Below are 11,359 nucleotides of genomic sequence, written 5' to 3' on the forward strand. Positions count from 1 at the left end.
CTTAATTTGGAGAGCTTTCATTTGTAAACCATTTTAGCTCGTTGCTATTGAGGATGGCACATGGTGCTAAATTGTTTGGTGTGGTCTTGGTATAACTGGGGTTCTCCTCTGTTAGGTGTAGCAGCAGTTTCCCATAGGGACTCTGCTGAAAGGGGTTCTTAGTGTGACGGGGAAAGTGGTTAGAGCCATTGGCTCGGGATCACATTCAGGGTTTTGGAGTATTGCTGTTTCATGCAATTGCTTTCCAAGGCCGCTGAGTTTCAGTGAATAAATACCCACCACAAGTACCTGTACGAAGACTAGGTATCAGTTTAGTTATTTCTGCGGCTAGGTAGTTAGTGGGGAGACTCCAGTTTATTTGTTTGTTTTGGCCACTTCTCATATAGTCCAGTGCTTTGTACAGTGTACCTTGATTTGTTTTGTGGATTGTCCACTTTAGTTGGTGGGGATGGCTGACATTATTGCAGAATTCATTCAATCGCCCACCGAGGAGTTGCTGGATCAATGCACCAAGGAGCAGTTGGTCAAAATTGCTCAGCATTACTCTATTGCAGTTGATCTCAAGCGGACAAAGGACACCCTGAAAAGCATTGTAAAGGCTAACCTCCAAGATGGTGGTTTTCTGCCAGCTGGGGAAGGTAAGGGTAGAGTAAGTACTTCTTTCTCTGGCTTAACTTTTGAACAGCAAAAAGAATTGCTGCTGTTGAATTTAGAACATGAAAAGGAGTTGGAAAGAATGAAATACAAAATGGAACAACTGAAATTGGATGTGGAATTGCAAAAATTAGCAATGATTAAGGATGGTAAAATGTCTGCATCTCCTTTAATGGGGGAGGGCGTTGGTCCACGTTTTGATGTAGCCTATAACATGAGATTTGTGCCACAGTTTAATGAAAAAGATGTGGAAACTTTCTTTTGTATGTTTGAGCGTGTTGCAGATGCGAGAAGCTGGCCTGATGAGGAGCGGACGCTAATGCTGCAATGTGTCTTTACAGGTAAAGCACAAGAGGCTTACACTGCTCTATCCTCTGAGGACTGTAAAGATTACAAGTTGGTGAAAGCAGCAGTTCTGAAAGCATACGAGTTGGTTCCTGAAGCATATCGCCAACGTTTCAGGGGTTGGCGAAAGACCAGTAAACAAACACACGTGGAATTTGCACGTGATTTGGTTTCACATTTTAATCGCTGGTGCTCTTCGTCTGGTGTGAAAACATATGACAAGTTATGTGACCTTGTTGTTTTAGAACAGTTCAAACAGTCTGTGCCAGATTACATTGCAACTTACATTAATGAACACAAAATCATGTGTCCCAGCAAGGCTGCAGTACTGGCTGATGAATATGTACTGACACACAAGCGCATCTTTGGTGAGCGGTACCAGAGTGACAAATTCCAGAAAGTAAATTCCTTGTCTCCAAAGTTGAAACAGCATGCTATGGGTAAAAGTGATTTCAATGTATGTAATTATTGCCAATAGGAAGGTCACTGGAAAAAGGAATGTCCTCTGTTGCAAGGAAAAGGGAAAACCTCTCAGGTGAAGTCCGCTGGTCTGGCTGTTTCTGTTCCTAACCCCGCAGCAAAATTGGTGGCTCCATTTGAAATGCAAGTCAGACCAATAGGTACTTGTGAGATTGACGTAGGTTATGCTCCATTTATGTCTGATGGTTTTGTAACATTAGTTGGTGGTAACAAGAAGGTTCCAGTTAGAATTCTGAGGGACTCTGGGGCTTTGCATAGTTTTGTGAGGGCAGCAATCCTGCCCTTTTCTGCTGATTCGGACACAGGAAGCTGTGTTCCAGTCAGAGGAGTGGGTCTGCACACCATTTTTGTTCCTGTTCATAAAATGTTCCTGTCCTGTGGTTTGGTACAGGGGGAGGTGAAGGTTGCTGTTCGTCCCGAACTCCCAGTAGAGGGGGTTGACATGCTTTTGGGAAATGACCTAGCAGGTGCCCGGGTGTGGGCAGATGCTGTAAGGCCGGACAACGTACAAACATCTGATGCATGTGTTTTACTGCCAAACCCACTAGAGGTGATTAAACTCGAACTGTCTGGTTCGGGAGTTGGTGCTCCAAAACCGCCAGAGGATGCTAAACCAGAGCGAACTATTTCTTCAGTCTGTGCGGTGACTCGAGCAATGGCAGCTGCTCCTACTGATATTGGTGATGGGGTCATAGAAAAGTCTTGTGCATTTAAAAAGTTTGCATTTTCAGTGCCAACTGAACTTTCTGTTTCTCGTTCAGAACTGGTGAAGGAACAGAGGGAGGACCCAGCCTTTAAGAACATATATGACCTGGTTTTGCCTGTATCTCAGGTGGGAAATACTAAGCAGGGGTATTTTCTCCAGGATGACCTCCTGCTTAGAATGTGGGCTCCTCACGGGGAAGCATTCAGTGGTGATCCGGTTGTACAAATTGTTCTGCCATCAAAGTTTAGGACATCAGTTATTCAAGCAGCTCATGATGATGTTGGAGGACATATGGGTGTAAATAAAACCTATCATCGTGTGCTTCAGCATTTTTTCTGGCCACGTTTAAAGCGAGATGTTTCTGGATACATTAAGACATGTCATACGTGTCAGGTGACAAGCAAACCTAATCAGGCTATAAAGCCTGCACCTTTGTATCCCATACCTGCTGTGAGACAGCCTTTCGAGCATCTCATTATTGACTGCGTGGGCCCTCTACCCCGGTCTAAGTCGGGTAGTTCTTATTTGTTAACTGTGATGTGTCAGTCAACCAGATATCCAGCTGCTTATCCCCTGCGCACTGTTACTGCAAAATCTGTAGTCAAGGCCCTCAGCCAGTTCATTTCTGTGTTTGGGATCCCTAAAATTATACAGAGCGACCAAGGATCGAATTTTACATCCCGGTTGTTTGCACAAGTTCTTAAACACCTTCACGTAAAGCACAACATGGCCTCAGCGTACCATCCTCAGAGCCAAGGTGCTCTTGAACGCTTTCATCAGCATTTAAAATCGTTGCTGCGTGCTTACTGCACAGAGTTGAAGGCAGATTGGGAGGAGGGTTTACCATGGCTCTTGTTGGCAGCCAGAGAAGTGGTCCAAGAAAGTACAGGATTTAGTCCTAATGAACTTGTTTTTGCACACACTGTCCGTGGTCCCTTGTCGGTGGTGCATGATCAGTGGATGTTGCCTGACCCCCCCCAGAACTTGATAACTTATGTCAATGGTTTCAGGCAGAGACTCTATGAGGCGGGGGAAATGGCAAAACAAAAACTACAGGCCTCTCAGAAAAAAATGAAAAGGTTGTTTGATCGCAGAGCAGAGAGACGTGAATTTAGTGCTGGCGATCAGGTTCTGGTTCTGTTGCCTCTTGTTCAGTCTCCTTTTCAGGCAAAATTCTTTGGTCCCTGCAGTGTGATCCGTAAAGTTTCGGAACAAAATTACCTGATTGAAATGCCAGGTAAAAGAAAGTCAACTAGGATTTGTCATGTTAACTTACTCAAACCTTATCATATGCGTGGTCCCTCAAGTTCCCAAGATTATCCAGTTTTACTTGCCAATACTACCAAGCAACCACTTGAGGAGGAGAAAATGTCTGAGGAGTTGTTACAGCCCAGACTTAAAAATTCAGAAGCTTTGTCTCAGTTAGATGCACTGCTGGGACATTTGGATGAGGATAAACGTAAGCAACTGGTGAATGTTATTCAAAGCTACCCATGTTTGTTTTCAGATACTCCATCTTGTACCAATTTAATAGAACACGATGTAGACGTAGGTGATGCCAAGCCAATCACACAGCGGTTCTATCGGGTTTCTCCAGAAAAAAGGAAAATCTTAGACTCAGAAGTGTCCTACATGTTGGCCAATGGTATAGCTGAGCCCTCTTCCTCTAGCTGGGCCTCTCCCTGCATTTTAGTTGGCAAACCTGATTCTACTCACAGGCCCTGCACGGATTTTCGAAAAGTTAATGCAGTGACGAAGCCTGATTCCTTTCCCCTTCCGAGAATGGAAGACTGTGTTGATCAGGTGGGGGCAGCGAAATATGTCAGTAAGTTCGATCTTCTTAAGGGTTACTGGCAGGTTCCCCTTTCTAGAAAAGCTAAGGAAATTTGTGCATTTGTCACACCATCAGGTTTATATTCTTACACTGTCATGCCATTTGGACTGCGAAATGCCCCAGCGACATTTCAGAGATTAATGAACAAAGTTGTGTGTGGCCTAGAGGGGTGTGCGGTTTATTTAGACGATGTGGTCATTTATAGTGACACATGGGAGGAACACCTCCAGAGGGTACAGGCTCTTTTTGACAGGTTGGTGTGGGCTCGTTTGACTATCAACTTATCGAAATGTGAGTTTGCAAAAGCCACAGTAACCTATTTAGGCAAGGTTGTGGGACAAGGGGAGGTTCGTCCCGTTCATGCCAAAGTTTTGGCAATACAGGCATTTCCTGTTCCGTCCACTAAGCGGGAGTTGTTGCGCTTTCTTGGGATGGCAGGTTATTATCGTGGGTTTTGTGCCAATTTCTCTTCAGTAGTGGCTCCACTAACAGAACTGTTAAAGGCTGATGTTAAATATGTTTGGTCTCCTCTTTGTCAGCAGGCATTTGACCGAGTGAAGAGCCTGTTGTCATCAGCCCCTGTGCTCGCTGCTCCCCAACTGGACCTGCCATTCCAGTTGCAAGTTGATGCAAGTGATTTTGGGGTTGGGGCAGTTCTCTTGCAGACAGATGAAAAGGGGATTGAAAGGCCAGTTAGCTTCTTCTCTAGGAAATTTAAAGTGTACCAGAGGCACTATTCAGTAATAGAGAAGGAAGCCCTTGCTCTTATTTGGGCTCTTCAACATTTTGATGTTTATGTTGGGTCAGGTTCTGCCTTGACAGTGTATACTGACCATAACCCACTAACTTTTTTGCGCTCACTTCAAAATCCCAATCAGAGGTTAATGCGCTGGGCCTTGTTTTTACAACCCTATCATTTGGACATACGACATATTAAGGGCCGCGAGAATTTAGTTGCAGATGCACTGTCACGTGCACCTTTGTCCTGAGATGTCCTGGAGTAGAGTTGGTTACCTACCCTTTAACTGAATGTTTCTCCTTTCCCAGTTTTTTGGTACTCTTAAATATGCTTCCTAAGGATCCAAGGTTGCTGAGACACATTTATTGGAAAGGGGGGGACAGAAGATATTGGGGGGGGGGGGGGGGGGGTTAAAAATAAGACCCTCTGACAAATGGATATGGTTGGTTGTTTTTTTTTGTATTTAATTTCTTTTCTTGTTTGTTCCAGGGTCCGAGGTGGTACCTCGCTCTTGGGGAGGGGGATGTGACACTCTGTGGGCCTCAAGGCCTGTTTTTTGTTTAAGATGGCTACTAGGATCTGGGGAGGGGCTTATTTTCCCTTATTGATGACACCTGTTACCGCCCACCTATATATACTGGGGCAGGCAGTCTCAAGCTCTCCCCTCTCTTTTCTGGGTTGTGGTTTGAAGGAACACAATGGTTTGAATGTTCTCGCTTTTGTGCGGTATTGTTTAAGTTTGGTTAATAAATTTGACTTTTACTTTGAAAGAAACGTGTGTGGTCTCCACATTTTGTCCTTCCTCTGAGCCAGGTCGTGACAAATAGTAAATGGATTGTTTTTATGTAGTGCTTTTTTACCTATTGGAACTTTACAGTCACAGCATCATATTTACCCACTCACACACCAGTGCCATGTACTGGGAGCAACTTGTGTTCAGTGTCCTACTCAAGGACACTGTGGCATGTATTCCTAACCCCCTACATTTTGTGGACAACCTGCTCTACCTATGATAGCCTCTTTGCTTACTCTGATGAAGGCTGGAGTTTTTGTGAGTGTATTGTATGTTGTGTGTCTTTTAGGTTTTTATTTCTATGTGCTAGAGAGAGAGATCTAAGGAGATTTAAATTAACTGTTTACCCTCCACAAGAGTAGTCGACCAACAAAGATCACTAGCGGCCATAAAGGAACCCAGAGTAAATTCTAAGCAACTAAAGGCCTCTCACACATTGGCTATTCTTAATGTTCATGAATCCACTGTCAGGAGAACACAGAACAACCATGGTGTGTAAGGACAAAGCATCTGAAAACATATTTAAGATGATATACTCTTTCAACTTGTCACACAGGCTTGATTATAAAGTGTTGACTGCTTTAACACTGTGTGACAAGTGACATAAATGCCAGTCATTTGTACTGTCACTGTCCTACTGTGAGATAACAAAACCCAACTGATTCCCGGAGCGGTATCTGCAGTTGTGGCTAAAAACAATAATAGATCTCACATCAAAGAGAACATGAAAATGTAATCTGAATGTCCAGCACACGTGGGGAGAGTTTTCTGTTGAAGCATTCATCACCCTTATATTGCACCTTTTGGCAGGACACAGATGTGACAAATTGACAAATAATTACACAGCAGCATTTATTCCCATTTGGCTTCAGTGTTGCACTAAAAATGCTGAGCAATCTGTTGTGTAATGAACTCAGTATATTACTGTGTAGGTATCTTAAATTATCCACTGTGTCATTATACCAAGATACATGACTTTGGCCTGAAATTCCCTCCAGTTTTTTAAACTTTGTTTAGCAAACTCTGGGGTCTGTTTTCACCTCACGAGCAGACTATTGCTTTTCAGTTACACCTCTGATGTCTTGTGGGAGGGGAGGAATGTGAAAGAACCATGTGTGTATGCCCTTCAGCAATATGTAGACTAAGCTGACATCCAATTCCAATAACTGTAATAAGAGGCACATAACTGATGTTCCCACGGTCCCTGGGAAACCGGGAATCCCTGAGAAATTGAAGAATAGAGCCACAACGCCACATAAGTATTTCTATTAATATCTAGATTGCTAGGTATTAATAGAAATACTGGGCAATCCGATGGTGGGTAAATCTTCATTAAGCCATTATTGATCACTGGGGTCAAACACAAAAGAAAAACTGAAACACAGCCCTGATCTTCATATCAAATCTAATATACTATTAGTTATTGTGTCATCTGCATATTTAACCCCATCTGATACAGCCTATGGGATCATACTGATAAACTGACAGAAGTAGACGAGAATGATTTAGCCAAGATGCCATGGAACTTTTAGATACAGACTGATAAACTAGAAAATACACTGCCTGGCCAAAAAAAAAACAAGTTGCCACCTGGATTTAACTAACCGAACAGGTAAGGCCTTCCTATTGGATAATTACTGCATGGGTGATTATCTTTCAGCTGACAACAAGTTATTTAACCCCAACTGATGCAATGAGTAGCTTCTCATTTCTTAAACAACCATGTCTAAAGACACATCCCGTGGTCGTGGTAAAGATGTTAGTCTGTTTGAGAAGTGTTGAATTTGTGGTCCTGGGTTTACAGTGCTGGTGCTGTTTTTGTTCTCTTTCCCTGCTCTCTCTCTCTCCCTCATTAGGCTCACCTGGGCAGGCAACTGGTGGGAGCACCTGACCTCACTCAGCTGCAGCGAGTCATCAATCAACACTCCTTAAAAGGCTGGGCGTGGCATCACTCCAGTACCAGATCATTTTGCATGTTATGGTCTGTGCCAGCTCTCAGGTCTCGCCTTGCGCCTTTGTGGATTTCTCTTTTGCTTTGTCATTAAACTGAACTCTGTTGACTTTTCACCCACGGTATTGAGTCTCTTACTTTGGGGTCCAGCCTCTGGCTGGACACACCTTCACAAAATCATTGGCTTGCATCACGCAGAGAAAATATGTAAGGAGATTGCAGAAACTACAAACATTGGGTAAAGAACTGTCCAACGTATTATTAAAAACTGGAAGGATAGTGGGGAACCGTCATCTTTGAGGAAGAAATCAGTTAAACGTTTGGTGAAATCAAATCGAAGAAAAACAACGGTAGAACTCAGGACTATGTTTAATAGTGAAAGTAAGAGCATTTCCACACGTACAGTGGGAAAGGGAACTCAAGGGATTGGGAAGGAACAGCTGTGTAGCCTTAAGAAAACCACTAATCAATGAAGCTAACTAGAAAAAAGGCTTCAATCTGCTAGGGAGCATAAAGATTGGACTCTGGAGCAATGGAAGAAGGTCATGTGGTCTGATGAGTCCAGATTTACCCTGTTCCAGAGTGATGGGGGCATCAGGGTAAGAAGAGAGGCAGATGAAGTGATGCACCCATCATGCCTAGTGCCTAATGTACAAGCCTGTGGGGGCAGTGCTATGATCTGGGGTTGCTGCAGTTGCTCAGGTCTAGGTTCAGCAACATTATGTGCCCAAAGAATGAGGTCAGCTGACTACCTGAATATACTGAATGACCAGGTTATTCCATCAATGGATTTTTTTCTTCCCTGATGGCACGGGCATATTCCAAGATGACAATGCAAGGATTTATCTGGCACAAATTGTGAAAGAGTGGTTCAGGGAGCATGAGACATAATTTTCACACATGGATTGGCCACCACAGAGTCCAGAATTACCCCACTGAAAATCTTTGGGATGTGCTGGAGAAGGCTTTGCGTAGTGATCAGACCCTCCCATCATCAAAACAAGATCTTGGTAAAAAATCAATGCAGCATTGGATGGGAATAACTCTTGTGACATTTCAGAAGCTTATTGAAACAATACCACAGCGAATGTGCGCTATAATCAAAACTAAAGGCGCTCAGACGAGTGTGTGACTTTTTTTTGGCCAGGCAGGAACAACATCCAAGATCTATGTCTGAAAGAGGGCAGATGCCAGTGAGCCACACTGTTGCAATGGGTGACTGTTCCTTCTTCACTATACAGTGATGCCTTTATATTATGAGAAAGGGTTGACAGGGTGATTGGTGCAGTGTCAGCAGTAATATTGGCTAGCACTGGTTTGGTGAAAACCAAGCTGAGCTAAAGGCTTCAGATTTACCAGATGACGTACATTATAACCCTCACATTTGATCACTTTTTGGGTAATGCCCAATAAAATGGGATTGCAAATACATACTGCCATAGGAACCAAGTTCTGTATTTTGTGCACCACGACAATATGCTGACTGAGGATTTTTTTTTTTGGGGGGCGTATATCAAACAAGTCAGCGACTCAGCATGCTAGAGAGATTATACTCTATGTCACGTTGGACTGGGGAACAGATTAGGATCCTAGTTGAAAAATGTTGCAGGACAGAGGAAATCACAACAAACCTGCTTAGCCTGTTGCCCCTGTGACCTGGTTTCAGAAGGGTCATTTGCTTGTTGTAACTCTTCAAATTTAAACTTATTTTGTCATCTTTTTTCACTGAAACTAGTAACACACATATTTAACTATTCAAAATATGTATTGGTCCATCTCAGGTGACTTTATTAATTTTTTAAAAAGTTTTCTAACCCTGTGTGTGAGTTTAGTTTTGGTGCGAAAACATACATGTCTGATGTTTATTAAGAGGCCCTCTCTAGTTTTCAGTTACCATGTTGCGACCTGTGACTGGCCTCAGGGGGGTTAATACACAAACCATTGTCAAAGGGGTACTAAAGTATGCCTTAACGTGCTTGCCAGAAAAACCTGTTGACCTGAATTTTGTGCATGCAACGAACCTCAACATGTTTACTCCACATTACTCCTGATATAAGTAACAGGACTGCGGTTTTAGCACAGAATTAGCAAATACATGAAATATAGCCACATAACATCCATGCGAATAGCATGAGGACACTGAGCACATTTGAATGATTTACCAAGAATTGTATTTAAAAAAAAAAAAAAAAAAGAATTCATTTAGGTAACAGGACAATACATTGAGACTGACCTTCTCAGTCACAGTTAAAATATCATCAAATAGAATTTACTTTTGGTCTTCCCACGGACTTCAAGAGGATCCAACCAATGTAAATTCCTGTTGAGCATGTTCAAATGTTTTAGATGGGGTAATGTGGGTAACAGGACTGAGTGAATATATTGACATAATATATTATGGATTTCTTATGAAAAAAGTATATATCTTAAGTGTAGAAGGGATATGGAGTCACACAACATTGCAAAAAACACATTTGTGAACAATTTAATCATTATATATCATGATAAAGTGTTATGTAAGAGGGCAGGAACAGGTAACAAATACTGTTTTTTCAGTGTTCTAGGTAGTTTTTCTTAATCCTTTCAATTATAACAGACGAATGTGCAGGACACTTGGCTTAATAAGAAAATGTATTCTCTGTTTAATTTTGAAACTCATTTATTGAATCTAATTTCCTGGGGATCAAAATGGCACCCAATCCGTGAAATGGCCCAGATAAGTTTTACAGGACAATAGATATTTTGACATTGGATACACCATCCTCCTGCCAGAAAGGCTCACTAGAGCACCAGATTTTGACTTGGATAATGCAGCCAAAACCAACAATAGCTACATATCTACTGTATAAATGCTCATACTCCTTTGAATGTGAAGAGTAAGCAGTGAGCGATTCGGGTACTATATTGGCTTAGTACTGCTTCTGCAGAAAAACATCTCTTTCTGGCTGTACAGCTTTATCTTCATCAAAACAAGGCATCGTCCAAGTTGGACAGCTAAGTGCTACTATTTTCTCTCAAACAAAACTGGATGGTGCTAAGAAACAGTTGATAAGGCATTGCTTTTTGTTTTGTTATCACCTTGAGAACAAGTTAGTTACATTTGTACCTAAGTGATAAGTCATGCAAATATATGATCCCAAGTGTGTGTGTGTGTGTGTGTGTATTGTATCTGGTTGAACAACCTTGAAGGGTTTGTCTACGCTTGCCTAATTTATACACCTTTTAGTACCACACCCCACCACAATATAATGTGGTCTGTTAATTTTTAAGTAACTGCTGCCCTGACCAAACTTGTCCATCCTGCAAGACAAAAGCTGTGTCATGATTACCTTGCACCAAAGTGGTGCAACACCTCATCACACACAGCTGGTTTCAGAGAACAAGCAGAACTCACAGGAAAAGGAATGAAGGAGTACAGAAATCCAACACAGACGAGACAGCAACACTTACCAGAGGAACAAAAAAAAGGAACAAGGGGAAGAAAAGTTTGAGATCATCACACACAGCTGGTTTCGGACAATAGATAGAACTCTCAGGAGAAGGAATGAAGGAGTACAGAAAACCATCACAGACAAGACAGCAACACTGACAAAGAGGAGGAACAAAAAAAGAGGAACAAGGGGAGGAAAAGTTTGAGAAGTGAAGAGCAGACACCCACGGCTATACAGCACGAGATTTGTTAGGGCATGAAGAACAACAAGAGATGGTGAGAGAGAGAGGGAGAGGGAAAGAAAGAGGGAGAGAGAGATGAGGTTTTACCTCCCTGGACTTTAGTTTTGTGACTTTGCCTGTGCCAGTCAGAGAGACAGACAGACAGACAGACAGACAGACAGATCCTGGGTCAAATACACTGCATT

The sequence above is a fragment of the Chelon labrosus genome (assembly GCF_963514085.1).
Source record: "Chelon labrosus genome assembly, chromosome: 8".
NCBI classification, from domain to species: Eukaryota; Metazoa; Chordata; class Actinopteri; order Mugiliformes; family Mugilidae; genus Chelon; species Chelon labrosus.